Genomic DNA, 20,742 nt, shown 5'->3' with positions numbered 1-20,742 from the left:
GCACGTGGCACTATGTCAATAGGTTAGTACCAAAAAATGATATAAAATGACTATAAAATGATTATAAAACGTCCAAGATTGATAATATAACAGCATGGAACAATCAAATATTATAGGTACATTGGAGACGTATCAGCATCCCCAAGCTTAACTCCTGCTCGTCCTTGAGTAGGTAACTGATAAAACATAATTTTTGATGTGGAATGCTGCCTATCATGTCATATCATATTGTTTTCTTTATAGCATGGACAATTGGACTTTTATGTGATTCAAAGCAATAGTCTTGTTTTGACAGGATAATTTAAATACTGAAACATATCAACAAGCAACCATGTCTTTCAAAATACCAACACTAAAATAAGTTATCCCTAGCCCATCATGCTCAACCATTGATCCATTCATGGAACACACTCGCATATTAGCTACACCCAATACTTAAGTATGATCATATTGCCTCCTAGTTGGTGCTTTTATAAGAGAAGATGGAGACTCAAATTCAAAATAAAAATTGCATAAAGTAAAAGAAAGGCCCTTCGCAGAGGGAAGTAGGGATTTGTAGAGGTGCTAGAGCTCAAAGCGAAAAATTTAGAGATAAAAAAACATTTTGGGAGGTGTATCCATCCCACCAACGAAAATTACTTAGAGTTCCCAACACTTTCCATGATAGATATATCATAGGCGGTTCCCAAACAGAAAATAAAGTTTATTCCTTTTTCCACCATACTTTCACTTTCCATGGCTAGCCGTATCCATGGTTGCCCTCCACACCAACACTTTCCAAGGAATTTATTATTTGACAACATAAAGTAAATTCATTTTTTCATTTCGGGAATGGGCATCCCTAAAACCTCTGCCTTACTCTCGTGCAATGACAAGTGAATAAACACTCATCGTGAGAATAACAAATCCAGCATGGAAAATATTAGCCACCCCGCACCGCTCCGCGAGCGAAACGAACACACAAAAGAGAAGTTTATTTTGAAAATTAGAGATGGCTCATGCAAATTTGCTTAGAACTGCAAAAGAATACCACATATAGGTAGATATAGTGGACTCATGTGGCGAAACTGGTTTAAAGGATTTTGGATGCACAAGTAAAGATCATACTTAGTGCAAAATGAAGGCTAACAAAAGATTGAGAAACAACCAACCAAGAAACGAATAATCTCGTAAGCAAGCATTAAGTATAATTAACACCAAATAATGCACCACATGTAGGATATAATTTCATTGCATGACTATTGACTTTCGTGCTTGCATAGGGAATCACAAACCTTAACACCAATATTCTTACTAAAGCATAATTAATCATCAACATAACTCACATATCACATCAACCTATCTCAATACTATTACTAGAAATCAAGTTTATTTTGTCCAATGATCTTCATGAAAGTTTCTATTATATCCTTCTTGGATATCTATCACTTTGGGACTAATTTTCATGTGTTGCTTTTCATAAGCTCAAACAAATATAAGTGAAGATGATGAGCATAATTTTTCTTTCTTTCTCTCAAAATAATTTAAGTGAAGAAAGGGAGAATTTCTTCAAAAATAATAAACCACACCGTGCTAAAAAAATATAAGTGAAGTACTAGAGCAAGTCCATAGCTCATAAGAAATTTAAGTGAAGCATAGAGAGTAATTCTAACAATTCATGACACAATTTTGGCTCTCTCAAATAGGTGTGTCCAGCAAGGGATCAAGACTTAAAAGACAAAATAAAACAAGCAAAGACTCATGTCATACAAGACACTCCAAGAAAAACACATATCATGTGACGAATAAAAATATAGCTTCGAGTAAAATACCGATGGTCGTTAGAAGAAAGAGGGGATGCCACTCGGGGGCATCCCCAAGCTTAGTTGGTTGCTCATTTTTGGATAATAGCTTGGGATGCCGGGGCATCCCCAAGCTTAGGCTCTTCTATCCTTCATTCATCCATCGTAAGATAACGCAAAACTTGAAAACTTCAATCACACAAGACTCAACAAAATCTTCGTGAGCGCAAAGCAAATCACTACTAAAAGTACTGTACCAAACCAATTCATATTTTGTTTTTGCATTATATCTACTGTATTCCAACTTTTCTATGGCAAAAACTCATAAAAGAAAACCATAGAGCCATCAAAATAAGCACACAACGCAAATAAAACAGAATCTGTCAAAACAGAACAGTCTGTAGCAATTTGACTATTTAGAAAACTTCTGGAACTCCAAAAATTCTGAAAAACTAGAACGACCTGGGTAATTTGTATATTGATCTTCTGCAAAAAGAATCAGGGCAAAAGCACTTTCTGGTAAAAAATGATAATTGTTTTCGTGAGCGCAAAGGTTTCTGTTTTTTTCAGCAAGATCAAACAACTATCGCCCAAGAAGATCCTATTGGTTCTACTTGGCACAAACACTAATTAAAACAAAAAAACACAATCATAACAGTAGCATAATTTTTCTAACACTCAAGAACAGAAATCAAAAAGCAAAAATAAATTTTATTCATTGGGTTGCCTCCCAACAAGCGCTATCATTTTACGCCCCTAGCTAGGCATAAGATTTCAACGATGCTCACACAAAAGATAATAATTGAAACACAAAGAGAGCATCATGAAACATGTGACAAACACATTTAAGTCTAACATACTTCCTATGCATAGGAATTTTATAAGCAAATAAATTATCAAGACAAGAAATATCTAGCATAAGCAAAGGAGAGGAATGAAACATTGACAATCTCAACACAACGAGAGGAAATTTAATAACATGAAAATTTCTACAACCATATTTTCCTCTCGCATAATAATTATATACAAGATCATAATCAAATTCAATAATATAACTGTCATATAAAATTTTCTCTTTATGATCCACATGCATGCAAAGTTGACACTCTTCAAAAATAGTGGGATCATCAAATAATGTCATGACCTTTCCAAACCCACTTTCATCAAAAATTTCATAATTGAACACTCTCCAAATATGTGGGATTCTTTTTAGCTAAAGTTGCCACTCTTTCAAACCCACTTTCAATATTATCGCAAACATATTCATCATGAGGCTTAAATAAATTTTCAAGATCATAAGAAACATTATCACCCCAATCATGATCATTGGAATAAGTAGCAGACATAACAAAACAATCATCCCCAAGCTTGGGGTTTTGCATATTATTAGCACAATTGACATTAATATAATTTATAGTAAAATTATTGCAATCATGCTTTTCATTCAAGGAGCTATCATGAATCACTTCATAAATTTCTTCATCACAATTTTCAGATTCGCGAATCTCAAGCAAAACTTCATAAAGATAATCTAGTGCACTCAACTCACTAGCAATTGGTTCATCATGATTGGATCTTTTAAAAAGATTAGCAAGTGGATGGGGATCCATATTAATAGATTTTTATCAAGCGAAGATGCAAGCATATAGAAGGCACATGGCAACACAAGCAAAAGATCTGATGAGAAAAAGGCGAATGAAAAAGAGGGCGAATAAAATGACAAATTTTTGTGAAGTGGGGGAGAGGAAAATGAGAGGCAAATGGAAAATAATGTAAATTGCGAGGAGATGATATTTGTGAATAGGAACCTGGTATATGTTGAAGATCCTCCCCAGCAATGGCGGTAGAAATTCCTTTTGATGTCGCTTGAAGCTGCGTTGGTATTTCCCCAAATAGGAAGGGATGATGCAGCACAGCGGCGGTAGGTATTTCCCTCAGATATGAAACCAAGGTTATCGAACCAGTAGGAGAACCAAGCAACACAACGTAAACAACTCCTGCACACAGATAAAAAATCCTCGCAACCCGACGTGTTAAATGGGTTGTCAATCCCTTCCGGGGTACTGTCACGACCGGTTTTTCAATAAAAATATTTATTGAGAAAACAATCCCTTTTACGGACCAGTAGAGAAGAATTCCTCCTCACTGGTAGACAATGTCTTGATCACAGAAGAAAAACCAGGAGTACTATATATAATACAAGGTTGAGCGGAGACCTGCTCAACAATTTATTACAAACACGCCGATATTACACATAAAGGCGGATAGGGTGGCATAACTACAGACTCACGATAAAAGCGGTGGTGGAAATATCACAGTGAAGTGGGTGACATGACTCCTGAATCGAACAGCTCTTCGAGCGTCGGAGTGAGGCTCGAGGATACTTATTGTGGGTGGCGAAAGCGAATATAATACAAGTAACCAATATCCAGGATCGCACGGGACTGACTGGGACTCCTCTAGGCGTCGGACTCGCTATCAAACTCTTCATCCATGAGATCGCCTTCGTCAACATCTGGCCAAATCAACAAGCCAGGTGAGTACTATGAAAGTACTCGCAAGACAGTTCGGACATAAGATATAACAAATGTAAACATGATGCATATGAACAGATTAACAACGCACTCAGACAATGGGATAGCAATGCATGCAAAATAAAAGGGAAGTCGGGCGGTAGTCCTCCCGAAATCCCAAAGTAATACTGAGGGCCAATCGAGTGTCTGAAGGACTCCTCGGAAGGGTAAAAATGAAATAACAATGCCGCAGTCGAGCGTCAAGGCGACACCACATAAAGGGCTTATAATAGAATATAAAAGACAGTGCGTGCCACAGTCGGACGTCTGAAGTGACATCACATAAAGGGCTTATATTTAAAATAAATGACAAGAGTGCCACAGTCGGATGTCTGAGCGACATCACATAAAGGGCTTATATCAAATGTAAATAACGGATATGCCACAGTCAGACGTCTGAGCGACATCACATAAAGGGCTTATATCAAAAGTAAAAGGACAAGAGTGCCACAGTCGGACGTCTGAGCGACATCACATAAAGGGCTTATATCAAAAGTAAATAACGGATATGCCACAGTCAGACGTCTGAGCGACATCACATAAAGGGCTTATATCAAAAGTAAAAGGACAAGAGTGCCACAGTCGGACGTCTGAGCGACATCACATAAAGGGCTTATATCAAAAGTAAATAACGGATATGCCACAGTCGGACGTCTGAGCGACATCACATAAAGGGCTTATATCAAAAGTAAAAGGACAAGAGTGCCACAGTCGGACGACTGAGCGACATCACATAAAGGGCTTATATCAAAAGTAAAAGGACAAGAGTGCCACAGTCGGACGTCTGAGCGACATCACATAAAGGGCTTATATTTCACAACTCAATAATTCAGTAGCTCATGAATTTAATTCAGTTCGCAGGAATATTCAAGTACGAGATAAAATAAAGGTTAGTCCATCCACAGGAATAACAATTCAAACGGGTGTACCACTTAAGCTTGTTCACCGGGGATTTACCACAAGGAATGACATAGATATGGATATACTGGCCATGGTCCTTGATCACGGACACGATGACTCGGAAGGATTTGACTCTGCAGAGTTTGTACTACAACCACAGCCAACGGATTTCAGTAGTCACGGGGACTAGTTCCGTTTACGGTGTTTTAGGAGAAACACATCTAACCAGTACACACCCATTCAACATTCCAATGCCAGGAATCACCCTCGGCAACGTTCAAGAAAAACCTTGAGATGGGGAGGCTACAACCTCGCGTAGCATGGGACCAAATTTATATACGCGCGCTCTAAGGGGTGCCCCCCTCTCGGTCCCAAACGGAAACACCCATGCCCCCTGACCGGATGACTGGCTTTAATCCAGGGCCATGGAACCCTCATCCCGGCCCCTCTATTTGGTGTGTACAAGGAAAGAGGTTAACAACTTACTAAACCGTATTCTTTGCAGAAAACATGTGGCAGCACAAAAGGGGAAGAACGGTAACGTGACTCAGTCCACGTTAACGTCGGAGTTTAACGGATGACGTAAGGCTGGCATGCTACAACAATACCACCTCACTACCTTTCATGTCACCACATGATCAGGTCATCTCTCATCAAAGATCACGATAACTTCGGAACACACGCTCAGTTGCCTTGCATGCAACGAGATACTCACCGACGCTCATATGCCATGCACAACCATTCAAGCAAACATGCACAACACCTATCATATCAAAGGTTCAAACATGCTTGCCTGCTTCGGAGAAGTCGTAGTCTAGCTCGGCGAAGTTCGTGGCTCCGTCACCTCCTCCGGAACCTACGGTATAGCGAAAACGTACACTAACGTAAAAATCATCGCGTGCATAAAAATTGTTCCAAAAATCTTCCAAATAAATACTATAAAAAACTAGACAAAAATACAAGACTGACAGAAAAAGAATCAATCAAAAATCATCTTTTATTAAAAAGTTATAAAGGTTTTAGTCTAGGGACTAATCTGTGATGAAACAGAAAAGAACCAGGGACTTAACTAAGAAAACAGAAAACGGTTCGGAAAGAAATGCGCCAGTCCAAAGGGAAAACGCATTTGCCCGAAGGCGCCAACAGAAAACGGTTCAAGGGGGAGGAAGAAGAGAGGCTGACGGGGGGGTCCACCCGTCAGGTTTAAAACTTCGCCGGCGCCTGAAGGCTGCTGTGGTCGCCGGCGTCGAACCACGGCGAGGCAGGGAGATCGGAGGGTACCAAGAGGTTCAGTGTGTTCTTCCGCGTCGGTGGGTGGTGGACTTGGCCGACGGAGAACATCACGTCGACGGCGACACTTTCTCCGGCGGACGGTGGTTCGGGCGATGGTGGAGAACTCCGGTGGGTGCTGCAAACTCCAAATTGGAGCGCGGGTCAGGAGAATGGATGCATAAGGAAACTACTGGCAAGAGATGAGGGGTAGAGGTGCATGCACGGGAGCGAATCGAGCTGGGTCCCGTGGCGGGTCGAGGCGGCCGGAGTTGGGGTAGAAGGCTCCCTCGTCGCTCTACCAGTGGCTTGGCGTGGTATTGGTGGTGCGGAGGGGTGGTGTGAGTTCGAGTTCGAGCTCGGGGCCTCCTTTTATAGGCGATCCGAGGGGGTGGCCGTGAACGGGATATCTCCGGCGAGCGATTACGGCGAGGCAGTGGTTGGGCAGGGAGTTTAAGTGGCCAGGCAACATCAGGGAGGATCACTGGTGCCGTTCCACTGCTAAACCTCGGTCGGGCTAGGCGGAATGCGCCGATCCTCAACGGGGCGGCCGTACGGGCACCGCGGCGTCAGAGAGCGCGCTCCGCGCCTAGCAGTTCACGACGAAGGGTGGCAGCGCGCACGGGGGAGTGGATGGCCATGCGGCGGCCTCGGGTGGCTTGGGCGGCGCTGGGCGGCGCCGTCCACGCTGCGCCTCTCTCTGGCAGCCGCAAAGCCGCTGCTGCCGTCGCTCACGGGTGGCGCACCTCCTCCTGCTCGTCGCCGACGCCCGCAAGTCTCCAGGAGCTCGTGCGGCGCAGGGATAAGAAGGAGAGAACAGGGAGCAAGGCGCCACCACGGTACTGGCGAGATCGAGAAGGAGTTCTGAAGAGAACGACAGTGCTCACTGAAACTGTTTAACTGAACTCTGAACATTGACAACAACAGTGCACTGCAGGTGTTCGACGAAATGATTTGGCATGAAGAAAAAAAATTCTGGAGTTGGGACTTGGTGAGGTGACCTCTCAATGCATCCAGAGGCTGCCTGAATTTTCTCAGATTTTTAGGAGGAGAATTCAAATGAATTTCATCAAATTTGGCAAATAAGGTCCAAACTTGCAGCAAGTACAATTTGAAAATTTTGAACTGGAGACTAGTGGATCTTCATGGATCTTGGTTGAGGGCTCTAAGGACTAGCCAGGGAAACATGTTTGGAGGCCGAATTCAAAGTAGAAAGGGTAGCTCCTTTGTAAATCTCCAAGAGCTAGAATAGAGGGCAGAAAATATTTTTGAGAAGAAATAAATGGAAACAAATACATGGAGAGGTTCAACTTGCTGGGTTTGAAGCATATTATGATCCAAAGATGGGGAAAGGCTTTTGGGAGAGGATTTCCACTCATGTCATGGCAAGAAGAGATTTTGAAAAGGGGGAAAAGATCACTCCAAATGTCATAGGGCTATTTTAAAGGATTTTCAAAAGAAATTTTCCAAATGAAAAACATTTGGGTTTGAGTTCACATAAGATGGAAAAACCTCCAAGACTAAAATCAAGTCTTGGGTGAATCCAAAACAAAGCACTTGTCATAAAAGAAAATATTTTGAGAGGGAGAGTACTTGAGAAAATTTTAAATAACATCCCTCAAAACAAATAAAAGTTTTGAAAAAGCCAAATAAAATTTTGGGTGTCACAGGTACGACGCCTCAAGATAGGCAAACCGACGTGAGACAAATTGTAGTAGATTGATAGATCGAACGACAAATAAAATAAATAGAAATAAAATGCAGCAAAGTTTTTTTGTATTTTTTGTTTAATAGATCTGAAAATAAATGGAAGGAAAAAGTAGATCGCAAAGGCAATTATCTGAAAAAGGGACCCGGGAGCCGTAGTTTTCACTAGTGGCTTCTCTCGAGAAAAATAGCAAACGGTGGGTGAACAAATTACTGGGCAATTGATAGAACTTCGAATACTCATGACAATATCTAGGCAATGATCATTATATAGGCATCACATCCAAGATTAGTAGACCGACTCCTGCCTCCATCTACTACTATTACTCCACACATCGACCGCTATCGAACATGCATCTAGTGTATTAAGTTCATGAAAAAACGGAGTAATGCAATAAGAACGATGACATGATGTAGACAAGATCTATCTATGTAGAGATAGACCCCATCGTTTTATCCTTAGTAGCAACGATACATATGTGTCAGTTCCCTTTCTGTCACTGGGATCAAGCACCGTAAGATCGAACCCACTACAAAGCACCTCTTCCCATAAATTGATCAAGTTGGCCAAAAAAACCCAAATATCAGAGAAGAAATACGAGGCTATAAGAGATCATGCATAAAAATAGATCAAAGAAACTCAAATACTTCATGGATATAGAAAGATAGATTTGGTCATAAACTCAAAGTTCATCGATCCCAACAAACACACCGCAAAAGTGTTACATCATATGGATCTCCAAGAGACCTTGTATTGAGAATTCAGAGAGAGAGAGAGAGATGAAGCCATCTAGCTACTAACTACGGACCCGAAGGTCTACAAAGAATTACTCACGCATCATCGGAGAGGCACCAATGGAGGTGGTGAACCCCATCCGAGATGGTGTCTAGATTGGAACTGGTGGTTCTGGACTCTGCGGCGGCTAGATGAATATTTTGTCAACTCCCCTAGGGTTTTGGGAATATTGGGGTATTTATAGAGCATAGAGGCGGTCCGGGGGGCACCCGAGGTTGGCACAACCCACCAGGGCACGCCTGGGCCTCCTGGCGCGCCCTGGTGGGTTGTGCCCCCCTCAGAGCACCCCCCCAGGCGCAGCCAGGGCCCATTATGTTCCTTCTAGTCCAAAAAATCTCCGTGAAGTTTTTTTGCATTTGGACTACATCTGATAATGATTTCCTGCGATGTAAAAAACATGCAGAAAACAACAACTGGCACTTGGCACTATGTCAATAGGTTAGTACAAAAAAATGACATAAAATGACTATAAAATGATTATAAAACATCCAAGATTGATAATATAATAGCATGGAACAATCAAAAATTATAGATACGCTGGAGACGTATCATCGGTCCCACCGAAAATCCTAACGTTCACATTTTGAACTAAATCGGTCTGACCGAGTTTGAGTATTCGGTCTCACCGAGTTCGGTAAATTGTGTTTAACGGTTAGATTCGTGCGGAGGCTATATATACCCCTCCACCCGTCCTCCATTCACGGAGAGAGCCATCAGAATGTGCCTACACTTCCAGCATTCATTTTCTGAGAGAGAACCACCTACTCAGTGTTGAGACCAAGATATTCCAACCCTACCACAAGAATCTTGATCTCTAGCCTTCCCCGAGTTGCTTTCCACTCAAATCATCTTTCCACCAAATCCAAATCAGTGAGAGAGAGTTGAGTGTTGGGGAGACTATCATTTGAAGCACAAGAGCAAGGAGTTCATCATCAACACACCATCTATTACCTTTTGGAGAGTGGTGTCTCCTAGATTGGTTAGGTGTCACTTGGGAGCCTCCATCAAGATTGTGGAGTTGAACCAAGGAGTTTGTATGGGCAAGGAGATTGCCTACTTCGTGAGATCTACCCTAGTGAGGCAAGTCCTTCGTGGGCGATGGCCATGGTGGGATAGACAAGGTTTCTTCTTCATGGACCCTTCGTGGGTGGATCCCTCCGTGGACTCGCGCAGCCGTTACCCTTCGTGGGTTGAAGTCTCCATCAACGTGGATGTACGATAGCACCACCTATCGAAACCACGCCAAAAATCTCCGTGTCTACATTGCGTTTGCTCCCTCCAAACTCCTCCCATTTACCTTCATATGCAATGATTTACATTCCGCTGCTATACTCTATAGGTTGATTGCTTGACTTGTGATAAGTTGCTAAAATCTGCCAAGACTTCAAATTGGGAAAAGGCTAGATTTTTATTTGGTCAGGTAGTCTAATCACCCCCCCTCTAGACTTACTTTCAATCCTACAACGAGCTCTCGTATCTACCCGTACTTAGGTCTTCAAACTTTGTTTTCGAAGTATTTTTATATCCGCAAACATAGTTGCCTCGTTGGATTCTTGTTTGTAGTTGGCTCAACACTTAGTACAAAACTAGAATGTCATTAAATGGCTGACATCGGCTCATTGCTTTGCCGGCTTATCCGTGTTGTCCATAGCTTGCTCAAATCCGAATCATAGTTTAAGTAACCATGACCGTCTTACTATTTCGACGGCTTATTCTTTGAATATCTTGCCGGCTTACCACGCGTGAACATAATTTGCCGGCTTATTTTTATCATTTGCGCTTTGCAGCCACCACCTTATCTGAATCATCATGGCTAAGACCGACAAAGCTGTTGGTTGGATTAGGTCCCATGTTTCAACCCTCATGTTGAATGACCTCGTGGGTCAAGGCCTCCTGTCGGCTCAAGGAGATATCGGTTAGCGTGTGCCCAAAGAAGAGAGTCCCCCCCAACCTCAACAAGGAGAGGTTGTCATCTTTGTGGATCATCTACAAAGGGGTTTTTGTCCGTTCGGGTCAAAATTCTTCCGTGATGTGCTTAATTTTTTCAACCTCCGGCTCTAGGATCTTGGTCCAATTTCAATTACCAATCTGTGTCAGTTCCAATTTTTTTGTGAAGTATATCTCCAGACGAAGCCAACTATCCTTCTCTTCGGGGAATTCTTTTATATCAACCACCAGACTAAGTTCAAAGACGGTCCCAGTATAGAACTTGGTGGAATTTCTATTCAAAGGAGGAATAACAGTGCTTTTCCTAAAGCCAAGCTGGCGTGTTATCCCAAGGGCTCGAATAGGACTTGGTTTTATGGTAGAAATACCGCTCCTCAAGGTGAAAATCCCTTGCCGAGTTATAGACAGGACCGATTCAACGCTACAGTCGCCTTTCTGGGTTGGCTGTCAGAGGAAGAGCAAAAACAGGTTGCCCCTTTCTACTCCAAATTAAGGGCCTTGGCTGCTAATGGCCTCACCGGGGTCGATCTGACCCGGTGTTGGATAAGCTGGCCAATCTAGCCCCTTAGCTTGAGGGGCGACTTGATGTGTAACTATACCGATGACCCGACTGATGTGCAACGCTTCAGCCAAGCCAAATTGTCTGAAGATGAAGTTAATAAAGCCACAAAAAAACTGTTGGGAGAGCCCCAAGAAAAATGTAACAAAACCAGGTTAGCTCCCTTCTACCTGACCAACCCTGTGCCTCAAGTAAGTGTATTTGTACTTTTTACTCATTATGTCTGTGACTTATTTTCTATCTTAAGCTTAATCTTCGACTTTTCATATATGTAGGCGGACTCCAGGTTTTGGAAGAAGGAAACTCGGAAGTCTCCTCCTCTTCCTCCAGTTGAGCAGGAAAATGAGCCGGTCGATGCTAACGAGGCAGCTGCTGGAGATGAGTCGGAGGTAGAGCTCGACTCACTTGGTCACATTTTTATTGAACTTGCTGATGCTCCCTCTTCTCAGGGTCATACGGAAATCAGTCGAGCGGGCAACGTTGAGGTAATTTCAATCTCATCCAACTCAAAAACTTTGGTCCTGAAGAGAACGAGACAAGCCATTAGGAAGGTACCATTTTCACATACAGATACTCATTTAGATCCAAATTTTCTTTTGAAGAAAAATCAATAGACCGGCGCATCAAAAAGGAAGACCCCGAACAGCTCTGGAGAATTAAGCACCGACATATCTGATGAGCCGGCCACTCAAAGAAAACGAGTTGAGGTGCCTCATGGTCCAACTTCCTCTTGTCCACAAGCCGGCCTTATTAGTCAACCACTTAATCCTTCTGATTCAAATTATTAGGAATCACCGCCCTCCTCTGGAGAGTCGACCGCCTGACAACTCCCGGCTCTCATGATCAAGCTTGGGTGAGCATCTGTCGCAACATTATTTTCCTTGCCATCATAACTAGATGTTGGTCTTATGACTTCAGAGCCAAAGCTATTTCAAAAAAGAAAGGTGGAGGGTCATCTTCCGCCACAGCAAACCTCATGTCGGTGTACAAAAAGAGGGGCGCACTTTTGTACCCCTTTACCTGTGCACAGGCAGTCGGAGCCGTGCCCGCGGTCACACCAAGCAGAACAGGGGAGGTGAGCCAAGGTAAGACCAAAGCCCAAGATAATCAGAGCAACGCCAAGGCCAAGACCACAAAGAGCAGAGGGACGAAGCAGCTTCCCCCGGTAAGACCCTTGCCGGGGCAGCCTCAGCAGCCCCGTCAAGACCCTTGCCGGGGCAGCTCGCCCCACACCAACAGAGCAAGCCACCCTTGAGCCCACGGTCCCCAACGCCACCATCCACGTGGGGCCAGGGCTCGGGAAGGCACCTCTGTGGTGGCATGCAGATCTTGGTGAAGACATATTCAAGATCAGATGAGGATTAGAAGACGACGACCCTCGGCAAGATCCTTGCAGAGGAAGGCCACCAGACCCTCGGCAAGGTCCTTGCCGGGGACGACAGCGTGCCGCGGCAAGACCCTTGCCGGGCCACACGGCAAGACCCTTGCCCGGCCACCCGGCAAGGCCCTCGCCAAGGACGCCAGCAGGGCCGCCGCCAGGCCCGCGCCAACCAAGTTTCTGCCATCGTTCGCATGCAGCTGCCAGCTCAACCAGCTGAGCAGGCACCTGCGTGGCAACATGCAGCTCCCGGGCCAAGTCGTCAAGCGCCTGCGTGACGGCATGCAGATCTTCGTGAAGGCTCCACCACCGCGCCACCCCAGCTGCCTGCCTGCCTACATGGCACCGCATGCCTCACTGGCCAGGGCGCATGTCGAAGCAAGAAGGAGCGGCGACAAACGGGACGGGCCTCGCTCCCGTCCCCGATAAAGCAAGGGGACACCTAAGCTACGCATTAAATGTGTCTTGTCCTATAATACGAGCGATAAGCTCATAGCACTGTGCGCCTTTCCACCTCCTGTGTGCCACTGTGGCAGCCCCTTTCGACTATAAAAGGAGGCCCATGGCATACTAGAGAAGGATTCGGCTCTTTCGAACCACGCACTCACCACAGCTAGTTCGAGAGGTCAAGAACTCTCTGAAATACACCCACCAAAGCAGGACTAGGGTTTTACGCATCCTCGTGGCCCGAACCTGGGTAAACGATCCTCGTGCTGGCTACTGATCCTGCTCTTCTTGCAACCCTGCGCCCCGGCAACCGTAGTAGGGATTCTTGGGATCCCATAGGTGTCGTTTCCCCGACATCTTTGGTGCGCCAGGTAGGGGGCGCAATTGTGAGAATCTGGTCTAGTAGTTTAGCCTAGCAGTTCTTCGTCGCCATGGCTCCTAAGAAGAAGCTGGTCACGGCGATCGGCTCGTTGGGAGCCGAACGACCCGTGCCAGTGCGGACGAGCAGTGGACCGGTCGCGGACAGGACCCGGGCCGCGGTCCGCGAGCACCAGCATCGCCCTGGCAGTCAGAGCCCGGCGAGCGGCGTAGTTCGCGCGCCAGACGACCGGCCACACGTCGCCAGATCCAAAGATGGAGCTGGGCCCCCCGCAGGCGGCCCGGGGGCCTCCAGGGGTGTCGTTGTCCCACCTCCGGGCGGCGCAGCCTCCTCCAAGACGCCCACAGCGGCGACCACTGTGCGCTCTTCCCATGGTGTGCGCACCGAGTAGTGTCACCACGTTGGTGACCCTAGGCACCGCCGTGGGAAGAGCCCCGTGCGTCATCCGCAAGATGAAGGGGTTCAGCACGCTCGCCGAAGTGCTGGCGAAAATGGCACGCAGTCGCTCGGTGATAACGGAGCTCCTTCTAACATAGTTAGAAGTTGAAGCGCGCCGCGAACCACGCAACTGTCGCCGCCGCCCACGCCAGCGGAAGCTTTGGCGCGCGCGCAGCTGCTCCTCGACTTCCCTCCTGCTGCGGAGAAGCTCGACGACTGGAGGGCCACCATCCGGAGCCTCGTCGCCATCGCCAACAAAGACGATCTGTGACCGGCAGGGCCCTCGGGTCGGCGCTCCACTGAGCCACCACATGCTGGCGCTGGGAGGACCGGGGGAGCTGCAGCCACGGTGCACTCTCCTCCTCCTCGCCAGCCGCCGTGGGCGTCGGCCCGTCGTGACGACGCTTGTGATAACATCTCCATAGCATCGTCCGACCCGCGGACCCTCCATGACCAGCGCCAGGTCCTTCGGGAACGAGCTCGCGAAGACGCTCGAACCACCGTCGAGTGCCGGCGCGAAACGCGCCGCCAGTCGGACAAGCGGGCGGGACCCGCTATGGACCACCCGGCACCGGGGGGCCCCGGCGGCCTACCTTATGAGGTGGGCTGCCCGGCCTTTACCCGTGAGTTGCGGCAGTTCCAGTGGCCATCCCACCGCACGTTCAAGCCCGACGTCGGCGAGAAGTACACTGGCAAGACCCATCTGTCCGAGTTCCTCAGCATCTACACCATCGCAATGCAGGCTGCTGGAGCTCGCGACGACAAGGTGCTTGCCAACTATTTCCCGCTGGCGCTGAAGCCCAATGTGATATCTTGGTTGATGCACCTGCCGGTGGATTCCATTTCTTCTTGGTCGGATCTGTGCCATGAGTTCGTTGGCGCCTTCACAGGAGGCCACCAAGCTTATGGCTAGGCCAGTGATCTGCATATCATTCCCCAGAAGGAAGGGGAAACCCTGTGCAAGTACATCCAGAGATTCAGCCGGGTGCAGTACAACATCCCCGACGTTCATCCCGCCGCTGTGATCAGCGCGTTCCACCAGAACATGCGCAACCGCAAGATGCGCGAAGAGCTGGCGATGACCAAGGTTAAGGATGTGGCCGAGCTCTACGTTCTGGCCGATAGGTGCTCCTAGGCTGAAGAGGGAAGGAAGTACCCCGGCGAAGACGCCGGCGCGGAAACCGACTCTACCGATGAAGACGCCGCCACCCCGATGAAGAAGGGCCAGCGTCGCAACAGGAAACGCAAAGGCAAGGCCATGCTTGCCGTTGAGGGATTTGACGACACCGGTGCCGGCAAGAAGGTCAAGGCAGACGCCCACGGCAAGGAGATTGCCGGGTGCACCACCTGCCGGGCCTTGGCGGCTACCGACAAGCGAGGAAGCTCCGTTAAGTAATACTGCAAGATCCATCGCACCAAGGGCCACGACCTCCAGAACTGCCGACAAGTCAAGCTGCTTGCTGAGAAGCAAAAAGCTGAGTACGAGAGGCAGGACAAGGAGAAGGACCAGGACGGTGCTGAGGGATCCGGCAAGAAGCGTGGTAGCCAAGGAAGCTGCCTCGGCAAGGACAACCAACAAGAGAGGCCCGCCTGGTGCCGTGACAAGAAAAAAGAAGACAATGATCACGATGAGGACGACGAGTCTAGTGAGCAAGGGTTCCAGAAGGCTACGCAGGCCATGTGCATCGATGGCGGCGCCTCGCTGCATATCTCACCGCCAGCTCAAGCAGTGGGCGCGTGAGATTACAGCAGCGGAGCCGTTGTTCGACGCTTAGAAGCCGCTGAAGTGGTCCAGCACGCCCCTCATCTTTGACGCCGAGGACCACCCTAACCGCACTACCGCCGTCGGGTGTTTGCCATTGTTGGTCTCACCAATGATACGCAACCTCAGGGTGAACAAGATGTTGGTTGACGGCGGGGCCGGCCTGAACCTGATCTCGCCTATCGTGATCAAAAGATTGCAAATCCCTGATGGAGACCTCGAGGAAACGGACACGTTTCAAGGGGTCAATCCGGGGAGGAGCCAGCCGAACGGGAAGGTCACACTGCCCGTGACGTCTGGAGGAGAGTTGAACCACAGGACGGAGAGGATCATCTTCGACGTGGCCAAGATCCCCTTGCCCTAAAACGGGATCCCCGGCCGCCCGGCGCTAGCCAAGTTTATGGCGGCATCACACTACGCCTACAACATGCTAAAGATGCCCGAGCCATTGACCATCATCTCTGTCCCCTTCGACAAGAAGGACGCGCTGATCTGCGTCGACCAACTCTACCGGGAAGCAGTTGCAGCAGCTGCCGTCAAGGCACCTGCTCCTGCCGCTGAAGGCCCGGAAGGGAAGAGGAAGCCCGGCAAGACCCCTCGCACCCACTCCGGCAAGCACGCCTCTTTGGACTGCTACACTACCGTCGAGGACGTGCCAGAGAGCTCTACCGGCAAGAGCAAGAGATCCAGAGCTGAGCCACCGCAGACCAAGAAGGTGTCCGCCAGGGAGGATGGCACGGGAGGGGCCTTCACCATAGGCTCCACCCTCGGCAGCAAATAGGAAGGCGCGCTCATCACCTTCCTGCGGGCGAATGTCGACGTGTTTGCGTGGGAAGCATCTGACATCCCCGGTGTTCCCAAGGAGGTGATTGAGCACCACCTAGCTGTCTGCCCCCATGCGCGGCCCGTCAAGCAGAAGGTCAAAAAGCAGGCTCTAGAGAGGCAGGATTTGTCACGACCGGTTTTTCAATAAAATATTTATTGAGAGACCAATCCCTTTTACGGACCAGTAAAGAAGAATTCCTTCTCACTGGTAGACAATATCTTGGTCACAGAAAAAAAAATACCAGGAGTACTGAATATAATACAAGGTTGAGCGAAGACTGCTCAACAATTTATTACATGAACGCCGATAAAACATAATGGCGGATAGGGTGGCATGACTACTAAGTCACGATAACAACGGTGGTGGAAATATCACCGCGAAGTGGGTGATATGACTCCTGAAAACTACAGCTCTTCGAGCATCGGAGTGAGGCTCGAGGAGACTTATTGCGGGTGGCGGAAGCGTATATAATACAAGTGACCAAAATCCGGGATCGCACAGGACTGACTAGGACTCCTCTAGGCGTCGGACGCACTATCAAACTCTTCATCCAAGAGATCGCCTTCGTCAACATCTGGCCAAATCAACAAGCCAGGTGAGTACTATGAAAGTACTCGCAAGACAGTTCGGACATAAGATATAACAAATGTGAACATGAAGCATATGAACAGATTAACAAGTGCGTTCAAACATAGGGATAATAATGCATGGGAAAATAACAGAGAAGTCGGGCGGTAGTCCTCCCGAAATCCCAAAATAAATACTGGGTGCCAAATGAGGGTCTGAATGACTCCTCGAGAGGAAACTGCAAGAATAATAATGCCGCAGTCGGGCGTCAGGGCGACACCACATAAAGGGCTTATAAAGGAAATAAAAGATAGTGCATGCCACAGTCGGACGTCTGAGCGACATCACATAAAGGGCTTATATCAAAAGTAAATAATCAATATGCCACAGTCGGACGTCTGAGCGACATCACATAAAGGGCTTATATTGGGAATAAAAGATAAACATGCCACAGTCGGACGTCTGAGCGACATCACATAAAGGGCTTCATAACTTAACATCTTATTAGCTCAAGACTTTAAATCATATCCAGAGAATAATCAGGCATGAGATAAACAACAGGGTTAGTCCGTCCACAGGAGTAACGTTCAGCTAAGTCTACTACTCATGCTCACTTACCGGAAAGAAGAACAAACCACGAGGACTTGACATAGATATGGATACACTGATCACGATACTTGACCATGGATACGATGACTCGAAAGGATTTGACTCTACAGAGTTTGTACTTTAACCACAACCAACGGATTTCAGTAGTCACGGGGACTAGTTCCGTCTACGGTGTTTTGGAAGAAACACGTCTAACCAGTACACACCCATTCAACATTCCGAAGCCAGGAATCACCCTCGGCAACGTTCAAGAAAAACCTTGAGACGGGGAGGCTACAACCTCGCGTAGCATGGGATCAAAATTTCTATATGCGCGCTCTAAGGGGTGCCCCCCTCTCGGTCCCAACCGGAAACACCCATGCCCCCTGACCGGATGACTGGCTTTAATCCAGGGCCATGGAACCATCATCCCGGCCCCTCTGTTTGGTGTGTACACGGAAAGAGGTTACCAACTTACTAAACCGCATTCTGGCAGAAAACATGTGGTAGCACGGAAGGGGGAAGAACGATAACGTGACTCCGTCCACGTTAACGTGGGAATTTAACGGATGACGTAAGGCTGGCATGCTACAACAGTAGCACCTTACTGCCCTTCATGTCACCACATGACTAGGCCATCTCTCATCAGAGATCACCGCAACTTTGGAACACACGGGTAGTTGCCTCACATGCAACGAGGTGCTCACCGATACTCGTATGCCATGCACAACCTTTCACGCAATCATGCAAACACCTATCATATCAAAGGTTCAGACATGCTTGCCTGGTTCGGAGAAGTCGGAGTCTAGCTCGGCAAAGTTCGCGGCTCCGCACCTCTTCCGGAACCTACGGTATAGCGAAAAAGCATACTAACGTGAAAACCAACGCGTGCATAAAAGTTGTTCCAATTTTTTTTCAAATAAATCCCATAACAAACTAGACAAAATTTTAAGACCGTCAGAAAAAGAATCACTCAAAAATCACTTTTTATTAAAAAGTTATAAGGGTTTCTGTCCAGGGACTCATCTGGAATGAAACAAAAAAGTTCCAGGGGTTTAACTGAGAAAACAGAAAACGGTTCGAATAGAAACGCGCAAGCCCACAGAGAAAACGTACTCTGCCCGAAGGCGCCAACAAAAAACGGTTCGCGGGGAAAGAAAGAGAGGCTGACGTGGGGGGTCCACATGTCAGGTTTGAAAGACCTCGCCGGCGCCCGAAGGCTGCGGTGGTCGCCGGCGTCGAACCACGGCGAGTCAGGGAGATCGGAGTGTACCAAGAGTATCAGCGTGTCCTTCCGCGTCGGTGGGTGGTGGACTTGGGCGTCGGGGAGCACCACGTCGATGGCAACACTTTCTCCGGCGGACGGCGGCTCGGGCGATGGTGGGGAACTCCGGTGGTGTGCTGCAAACTTCGAATTGAAGCGCGGGTCAGAAGGAGGGATGCACTAGAGAGCTACTGGCAAGAGATGGGAGGCAGAGGTGCACGCACGGGAGTGAATCGAGCTGGATCCCGTGGCAGGTCGCGGCGGCCGGAGTTGAGGAAGGAGACTTCCTCGGGGCTCTTCCAGTGGCTAGGCAGGGTCTTGGTGGAGTGTAGAGGTGGTGTGGGTACTAGCTGGAGCTCGGGGCCTCTATTTATAGGCGTCTCGAGGGGTGGCCGTGAACGGGGTTGCTCCGGCGAGCAATTACGGCGAGGCAGCGGCTTGGCAAGGAGTTTAGGTGGCCAGGCAGCATCAGTGAGGTGTACTGGTGCCGTTCCCCCGCTAATCCTGGTCGGTCTTGGCGTAATGGCGCCGGTCCATGGTGGGGTGGCCGCACGGGCACGACGGCGGCAGAGAGCGTGCTCCGCGCCCAGCGGTTCACGACGAGGGTGGCAGCGCGCACTGGGGAGTGGAAGACCATGCGGCGCTCTCCGGTGGCTTGGGCGGCGCTGGGTGGCGCCGTCTGCGCTGCGCCTCTCTCTAGCGGCCGCAAAGCCGCCGCTGGCGTCGGTCACGGGGCGGCGCACCTCCTCCAGCTCGTCGCCGGCGCCCGCAAGCATCCAGGCGCTCGTGCGGTGCAGAGGACAAGGGGGAGGGGACAGGAAACACGGCGACGCCGGGCACTGGCGAGATCGACAACAGACACTGAAGAAAACGACAGTGATTCAGCCACTGCTAACTGAATTTGACTGAACCTGATATTGACAGTGCTCTGAAGGTGTTCGATGAAATGATTGGGTATGAAGAAAATTTTTCCTGGAGCTGGGGCTTGGTGACGTGACCACGCAATGCACCTAGAGGCTGCCTGATTTTACTCAGAATTTTTGGAGAAGGATTTGAATGAATTTCATCAAATTTGGCAAATCTGGTCCAAACTTGCAGCAAGTATAGTTTGAAAAATTTGAACTGGAGACCAGTGGATCTTCATGGATCTTGGTTGAGGGTTCAAAGGACTAGGAAGGGAAAAAGGTTTGGGGGCAAAAATCAAAGCAGAAAGAGTAGTTCCTTTGTAAACCTCCAATGATCAAGATATAAGGTAGAAATTGTTTTGATAAGAAATAAGTGGAAAATAAAAATATGGAGAGGTCCAACTTGCTGGATTTGAAGTAAATCATGATCCGAAGATAAGGAAAGGTTTATGAGAGTGGATTTGCACTAAGGTCATGGCAAGGGAGATTTGTTGAAAGTGGCAAAGGATTATTCCAAAAGCTATAGAGTATTTTCAAAGAAATTTTCAAAAGACATTTTTCCCAAGTGAAAAGCATTTTGGCTTGAGTCCAAAATAAAAAGCAAGAACCTCCAAGACCAAAAACAAGTCTTGGGTGAATCCAAATAAAACTCTTGC

Source organism: Aegilops tauschii, chromosome 7 (genome assembly GCF_002575655.3).
Source record: "Aegilops tauschii subsp. strangulata cultivar AL8/78 chromosome 7, Aet v6.0, whole genome shotgun sequence".
In the NCBI taxonomy this organism is placed as follows: Eukaryota; Viridiplantae; Streptophyta; class Magnoliopsida; order Poales; family Poaceae; genus Aegilops; species Aegilops tauschii.
The sequence above is the reverse complement of the archived record's forward strand: the minus strand, read 5'-3'. Positions refer to the sequence as shown.